Raw genomic sequence first — 7669 nt, 5'->3', positions numbered from 1 at the left:
TTTCAGTCTTGTGTGTGGATTCCAAGTAAGTCTCTTGTCAAGATGGAGTTCTAAGTATCGAATCTGTTCAACAGGCATTAGTGGTGTATTTAGAAAGTATACTGTAGGATAGGAAGGCAGAGGAAGTGAAATATAAATTTTATTTTGTTATTATTATTATTTATTTTGTAATATTACATATGCCTTTTAGCATGTAGTGTAAATTTATAATCCATTGGACAACCTCCGCGCAAGATAAGTATTAATTCGTGAGTGATACTTTCTTGAACTATACTAAAGTGAAAGTAAAAATTAAAAACTAATTTTTGTGCATAAAATTTAGACAAAAATTAAATAACCAGAAATGTAAACGTTTTAGACTTTCATAGTTTTACACTTTTGCTGAAAATATATTCATTACCCTGATTATAATTTTTTTATTTGTATTTTTATTATCAAATGTTTAGCGCAATCAAAGGTGAACCCAGGATCAAAACTAGGAAGGGCAAGCCATAGTCAATCAGAGGGGGGAAGCCATAGTCAATTGGGTTGTTAAATTTCAGCATGTAAAAGCCGAATGAAACCAAAATTTTAAGAAAATTATATATAATTTTGCAGTGCTTTATTACCCATTACAATTAGTATTTGCTTGAAAAAAAAATTTTTTTTCATAAATTAATAATTTTTTGTCACTTCTAGGGGGGTCATCTGGCCCCTCTAGGGTATGCCCATACATTGTTCAGCACATTAATCATTGAATCCTTTTGATGTAATCATTAATGATAAATTAATATCAGGTCCTACAGAAAATGTCTGTTATATTTTGAAACATTTAGTTCAATTATATATAATTCATATTTATATCAATAATATTTTGTTCACAGGTAAAGGAGAAATTGGTTACATTAAAGCTGTCTGGCTCACGTACGACGCTGACCACCTCAGATAAAGCTAATGAAGAAAAAATATTTATTTTGTTTATTGTTACCAAATGCTTTAAGGAAAGATCTCGTTAATTCTTCGGTTCGACGCTATAAAATCATTCTCCATCTGCTACAATTTAAACTCACTTTTGGTTCCAATTTTTATTAAATTGTATTTAAATTTTTTACAAAATTGGTATCTTATGGTACAATACTACATAGAGAAAATAATAAACATGAATGGATTCTATCAAGAGTTCAGGTGGAGTTAAAAGAATTTTTTTTATATTTATTTATTTGGACAATTAGAATGCGTGGACCTCGGATTAACAAGTATCACTTTGATTAAATGTAGATCTTATTGTAAGATGTGTTATTAATTGAGATGGGGCTTTACCAAAGAGGGGAAGATTTTTTTATGGACGAGACTGTTATAATAAAAAAATAATTGTTTATCTGACGACAGTGTGTATATATATTACTATTTGTTCATGTATTTATTATATTACAAATTTAAAATCTAGTATTATATATCCTATTTAAGCCTGTATAAATAAAGTTGACTTTATTGACCTGAAGATTAGCAGGTCTTCGATTGTAACATAATTAAATATTACATGTATTGAAATGAAATAAAAATTATATAATGGTCTATTTCATAGGTTCCTTTAAAAACCTTAAATATATATGATTGAATGAAGAAATAATTTTAATCTGGGACAAATATCCCCTAAGAATAAATACATGGTTATATTTTATGATTAATCGTCTGACAGATATCTATAATGTTTCAGTATACAGGGTAAAATTACATTAAAACATTACGTTAAATTACCATTTATAATAGTAATCAATATATGACTATATGCACTGTTCATATTGATGTGAAGTTTAGGTTATGTAGTAAGTGAAGGAATAGCTGTTGTTCAAAGGAAAGAATGGATGAGGATTGGTGAATGGAAATAGCAAGAGAATTCTAGGATTTGCTGAAGGGGGTGGTTCTATGGGAAGGCTTATATTAATCAATTAGTTGGGATCTGGTGTTTAATGAATGAATGGATGAACGTAGAGTGAGAAGATCAAGGATATAGGTAGATTTTTTTTATTTTATAGACTTAGAATAGGAAAACACCAAGGAGGTATTGCCTTCGGGAGGATGGATAGAGCCACTCTAACTCGGAATACCAATGGGAGGCATGAGAGGGCCTTGGAAACCGGAAGAAAAATCTTCCAAAGCAATTCATGAATCTCTTTAGTCTCAACTCTAGTCCTGCAGATAGTCCTCTGTAGGTCAACCATAGCTGAAGTGGGAGAAATGAGAGAGGATATTAGGAGCTGACAGGAATCACACAATTGTTTGAGTACAGTACAGTATATATATAATGTTCTGTCAGCTCAAGGGAAAACCTTAATATTCTGTATTCCTCTATTAATGCATTTAGGACTATCTGTTCATTACCTAGTCCATCAGCAAATTATTATCATTAACCCTCCAGCACTTATTATCACACAAATTCCAAAGTATATAAAAAATAGTTAGATATCTTTAGCCACATCAACGCACCTCAATATTTTTATTTATAATATTTTTTAACCATAAAATAAATAAGAATTGGTCTGTTGTCAAAATCTTCACAATAATTTTTTTAAAGATGTTATGAGGTTTCAGTAACCTTTCAGGCATGATTTTTCACTTTATTAAATCTAATTAAGGAACAAAAACGGAATGTAAAAACACTAAGTTCACATTTTATTATTAATCATCAATCAGGATGATAGATGAAAAATATTCTTAGAACCTCATTAAAACCGCATTGTAAAAAATAATATGAAATAAAATTTTTATTTCCAAACAATTCTATTTTACACAAGTATACATATTTTGATTATTTAATTTGAACACCAATCTTCTACACCAGAAAGGTACAACTTATATCAAATAAATTTTTCTTTTTTCTTCTTTCCAAATATTTCTTCATTTTATTTGATATTAGATGAATATTTTATTTATTTACCAATAAATATTTATTTGATATTAAATATTTTAAAGAATTTTGGCCTTTTTTAACTTACGCAATTTTCAAACTTTTTTCTTTATAAATTATTTGTAAGAGTGATAAAACATGAATAAAACAAAAATAAATTTGACAACCCACAGGCATCTTAGGAGATTAAAAATACAATGAAAAGCCCCATGAAAAAAAGTCAGCTAATACTTCCATAGAGTTGTATTTATAATACCAAAAAATTTAAATACGATAACAGGGGTGAATTTTTAAGGAAAAACAAAAGGGTTAAGAAGGGTATTATAGGTGTCTTCAGGTTAAGAATGGTATAGGTGTCTTCAGGTTAAGAAGGGTATTATACGTGTCTTCAGGTTTTGAAATGTATTTTTAGTGGACCCAAGTGAACCTTAAAATGGCTAAATTAGCCATTACACAAGGTTAGCCGGTAGAGGCCACCAATTATTATAAAATGATTAAATTAGATCAGACAGAAAACTTGCAAAAATAATATTGGGAAGACCCCACCAGGCAGTTCTATAAAAATATACTTCTTTGTATCATTCGAAAACGGTGGTTCTCACAAGCAAACATAGAAAAAAACATCATACAAACTTATATTAGACTAAGAAAGAATCATCAAATTTGCAATAAAATAGGGATAACAGAAACTTTTTAATTCAAAAATTGTTGCAGTAATGAGACCCTTAAACATATCATACTTGAATGTCCGTTATACAAAAAAATGAGAAATATTGTTCAAAGACCTAGATGCAAATCAAAATATTATTTATGATAGTATATTAAAAGTAACAGACTATACAAAAATATATTAAATCCATAAATATTTGAAATAAACAAAATGTATAACAGACATAGTTATAGTTTAGAATATTATTAAATCAGATAGTTAAATTAATAAATAATAACAGTAACAAAGGGATTGGTCGAACTGTACAACATAGATTTCATAGAATATAAATTAATATGTGGCTGTATGGAGTAAGCCAAAGCCACGCACACATGGAAAAAGAAAAAAGTGTATCTTTGTTTTACTGTTACAAGTTTATAAATTTTATCAGGGCTAAAAAACAAAACAGAAACAGTATAAGAAGAAAATTAAAAACAATACTACAAGAAGGTAATTTATTATACAGGCATCGTAAGAATTTATCCAAAAGAAAAGTATTAAAAATATTATTAATAAAGAAAAAAAATTACTAACAAATAAAAATAATAAATGTGAACAATCAAATAGTACTTTATATGGATAATAAAAAAATAAATTAAATAATTAAACTTACCGGTTCATTCCACAAATTTTTAATTATGTTAATTTTCTTTTCATTATTTACATAAAGCACTGTTTGATTTTTCATATATATTATTCTTTTATATTATTTATAGATGACGACAAAGTAGAGAGTGAAATAGAAGCAGGAAGTAGATGTTTTTTCTCACTGCAAAAAGTATTGAAAGTCAAAGCTATCTCTCTCTATAAGAATAAAAGTGGTCATCTACAAAACCACCATAAGGCCAGAGGACGAGAATCGCAAAGAACGTTCAACTCCTGGGATAGGTATTGAGAATAATATAGAGAGGAGTCTCTGGAGAAGATGGAATGAGGAGCTGATAGAACTGTTAGCGGTACCCTACATCCTCGCTTTAGTTTAGAGTTTGAATAAGATGGATAGGACATGTAGAGAGGATGCCCGATCAAAGAATACCTAAGATACTATATGGGAAACCCGATGGAAAATGGAAAAGGACACCCCTGGATTAGATGGCTAGACAATGTGGAGGAGGATCTAAGGAGGTTGAATGTTGAAAGATGGAAAGAGATCATGGAGATTGGTTGGCTATCATAGGGGAAGCAATGTAATGCCATAATAATAAAATTATTTTTAATATTTATTTTTGGAATAAATTTTTATTCTGCCTATATCGATGGCTTACTTGTCAGTGATAAGTACATTTCTACTAAACTTATGAAAAACTCGATCAATGGTTCTCTCTTTTAGGAAAATTATTTGAAAAGTTGTATTTTTTTCTAAAAGAGAGACCCTTTAATGGTACTTTTCGTAAAATTAGTGGAAATGTACTGAGCACTACTCTCCAGCAAGCCATGGATATTATAAATTATCTACTTACAGTATTATTTGTAATCTTTTCAATTTTTATTGTTATCTCTGTTTCTATTTTTATGTTATCATCTTGTTTTGTTTTTAAGCCATAAAATTAACGCCAAATCATTGGCACAAATACAAGTTAGAATTATTTATTAATCTTAATATGATAAGGGGATACAATACTTTCCTTTGAGTGTTTACTATACCTTATTTTCAATTGAGTTGTACCAATTAGATTTTAAATAGATTCTTGACGGACACTTCCATATCCTTCCATCAGACCAACTTGATTCTTGAACAGGTTCAGCTCAGACCAGAAAGTGATTCTGAACCATTCCACAGATGTTAAATGAACTAATTTAACTGGATTAATGAGGATGGATATGGGTACGTGATTATTTTTAATGATTTGTTAATCTACACATCACAATGAGGATAGTCACAAAAAAAAAAAAAAATGAAAACCCTGCAATAATGTGTTTCAGCCAGTATTAAATACTGTTTATTTCAAGTTAATATGTCTTTGACCAGCAAGCTTTTGACATAGCATAAAGAACGATACAAGTATAAAGTATAAAGGGGTCTCATGAAGAAGCTACAATTTTTACAAATATTTTATTACATTAGTTAGTGACCACTGCACACATCGACCAATATATGTACATATAACAATTTATCTCACTTTAAAATTTTCTTTTTTGCATCATTAATTTTTTTTTCTTCTTTATTTTCCTTTTTCTTTACATTTAAACAATGTGTTATAAATGGAGTGAATAAAAGTTGTGGTTGAAAAAGGATTAAAATATTTACATAGCCACAACTTTCGCATTGTATCTGGAATGTCTTAAATTGCTGAAGTGTAATAAAAATCCCAATATTATGACGGTAACTATAAGCAAAGGAATCATTCTCAAAACAGTTTCTGACAAACAAGGCATACCTTCGACACTCTAATATAATCCTGTTTCTAGTAATTTTTTTTTTTATCATTTTCCTATTATTATATACTTTTTTTTTTTTTGTTTTACAGGCATTCCATGGTACAGAGACATATGAGAAAGCAATTTTAAAAACATAAAACGTTATTATACACATTACCACGAAGACAGTGGTTTGTACAACACATTTATTTAATAACTAAATTACTCATTTAAAATTTAAGAATACACAATAAACTAAAAGTAACTACAGGAACCTTATTCGTTACAAATGATTCTTTCAGAAGCTACATAGTAAAATTTAATAAGTAGAACAAAATTTTGTTTGGCATTTGATATAAATTTATTAGAACAGACATTTTGTAAAAATTAATAAAGGCAACACCCTACACATTCACAAGTTCAAACATTTATAAATTTTATTTCTCAAGAATTATAAATACGAGTCAATTAATAAAATAAATACAAAATTTAAAGTGCACATTGATTTTTATTTTTTTCAATTACAAAGGCCACTGAACACTATCAAACAGCTGATAAAACTTATGGATTGAAAATTAATTAAATTGCTTTTCAAAATGTTCCTATTAATAATTTTTTTCCGCTGCAGAGGCTGAAACCAATTTGCAGCATAAGTCTGCATTTACCTAAAGCAATTTATGCCTGATAATACACTAATAACTCAATTTTTTTTTAAATTTGTAGTGAAAAGTACTGCTTCTCAAAATTGTAGTAAATTAATTCAGTGGACAAAATATCAACTAAAAAAAGATTTGTCTTATCTGTCATTGGAAGAATGAACAAAACCAGTAAATATTGTTAGCTTAATAAAGATAAAATCTATCACAAATCACTTAATATCACACTTTGAATACTATATAATAGTTTATTAATTAAATAAAAAAAAAAAAGCAATCCTAATGTAGAATTATTTGATGAATATTTACAGAACATTGCCAATTAATGGAACAGGGTTATGGGTATTGAACTACCAGTTTATTTTGATTTACTACTATAATTTTAAATCAAGTAAGATTTTCAACAATTTAAGAACAGGTTTTAAAAATGGATTTGAGAAAATACGATATTTTTCGATTCAAATAATTAAAATTAAGACATTAATAAGAACAAAGTAATAACAAAAAAAAAATCTAAGAAACAGAATTAGATAAAAGATAGCCAAGTAATTGTTTCATGATCTAAACTCATCACGCGTGATCAGCATCCCTATTCGGGATTGGGAATCATCAGTCCAACCGCAGCGGAAAACCCGTGCTAAGGAAAATATACCTTAACTCTTCAAATAAAACTTTTAAAAAAAATTCAGTAGATTAATATTGCACAAATAAAGAAAATGAATGTGTAAGGCCTTACTATGGACAATAAAAAGAATTCAAAATTAATAACTTGCTATTTTAAAATTATTACAGCTGATCAGCTGTTATTTAAAAATTTAAGTATTATTGGATGCTTTAAGATGAAGAAAAAATGGTGGATGTGATATAGAATTTTTTTTTATCTAAATATACATGAGCTATAGAGCATGAAAGAATTTCAACTAACCACTGATACTAAAGAAATAATTGCGTTATAAACAAGTATTACAAAAAAAAAAAAAAAAAATTCCTAAAATAATATAACACGTTCTCCACTAAATCTGTATATCATAAGGTAAATTACAGTCTTATAGAACAAAT

The 7669-nt window shown here is 28.1% G+C and overlaps 2 protein-coding genes across 2 annotated transcripts in view; one reads left to right on the top strand and one right to left on the bottom strand.

The window, feature by feature from the left end:
- The window catches only part of Dbx, a 104227-nt gene extending 102460 nt beyond the window's left edge, over positions 1–1767 (top strand). The window contains exon 6 of the mRNA XM_014428176.2: positions 864–1767. The gene's annotated coding sequence lies outside the window, so the exon portion shown is untranslated. The remainder of the gene's footprint in view (positions 1–863) is intronic.
- Positions 1768–5635: 3868 nt separating this feature from the next.
- LOC106685475 (ubiquitin-conjugating enzyme E2 Q2) overlaps positions 5636–7669 on the bottom strand; it is a gene marked incomplete in the record, with an annotated part of 23402 nt that continues 21368 nt past the window's right edge. The window contains 1 exon segment of the mRNA XM_024359714.2: positions 5636–7669.

This window comes from Halyomorpha halys, unplaced genomic scaffold (genome assembly GCF_000696795.3).
Source record: "Halyomorpha halys isolate HHAL.00 unplaced genomic scaffold, Hhal_1.1 Scaffold698.1, whole genome shotgun sequence".
NCBI classification, from domain to species: Eukaryota; Metazoa; Arthropoda; class Insecta; order Hemiptera; family Pentatomidae; genus Halyomorpha; species Halyomorpha halys.
This window is presented reverse-complemented; position numbering and strand designations above follow the sequence as displayed.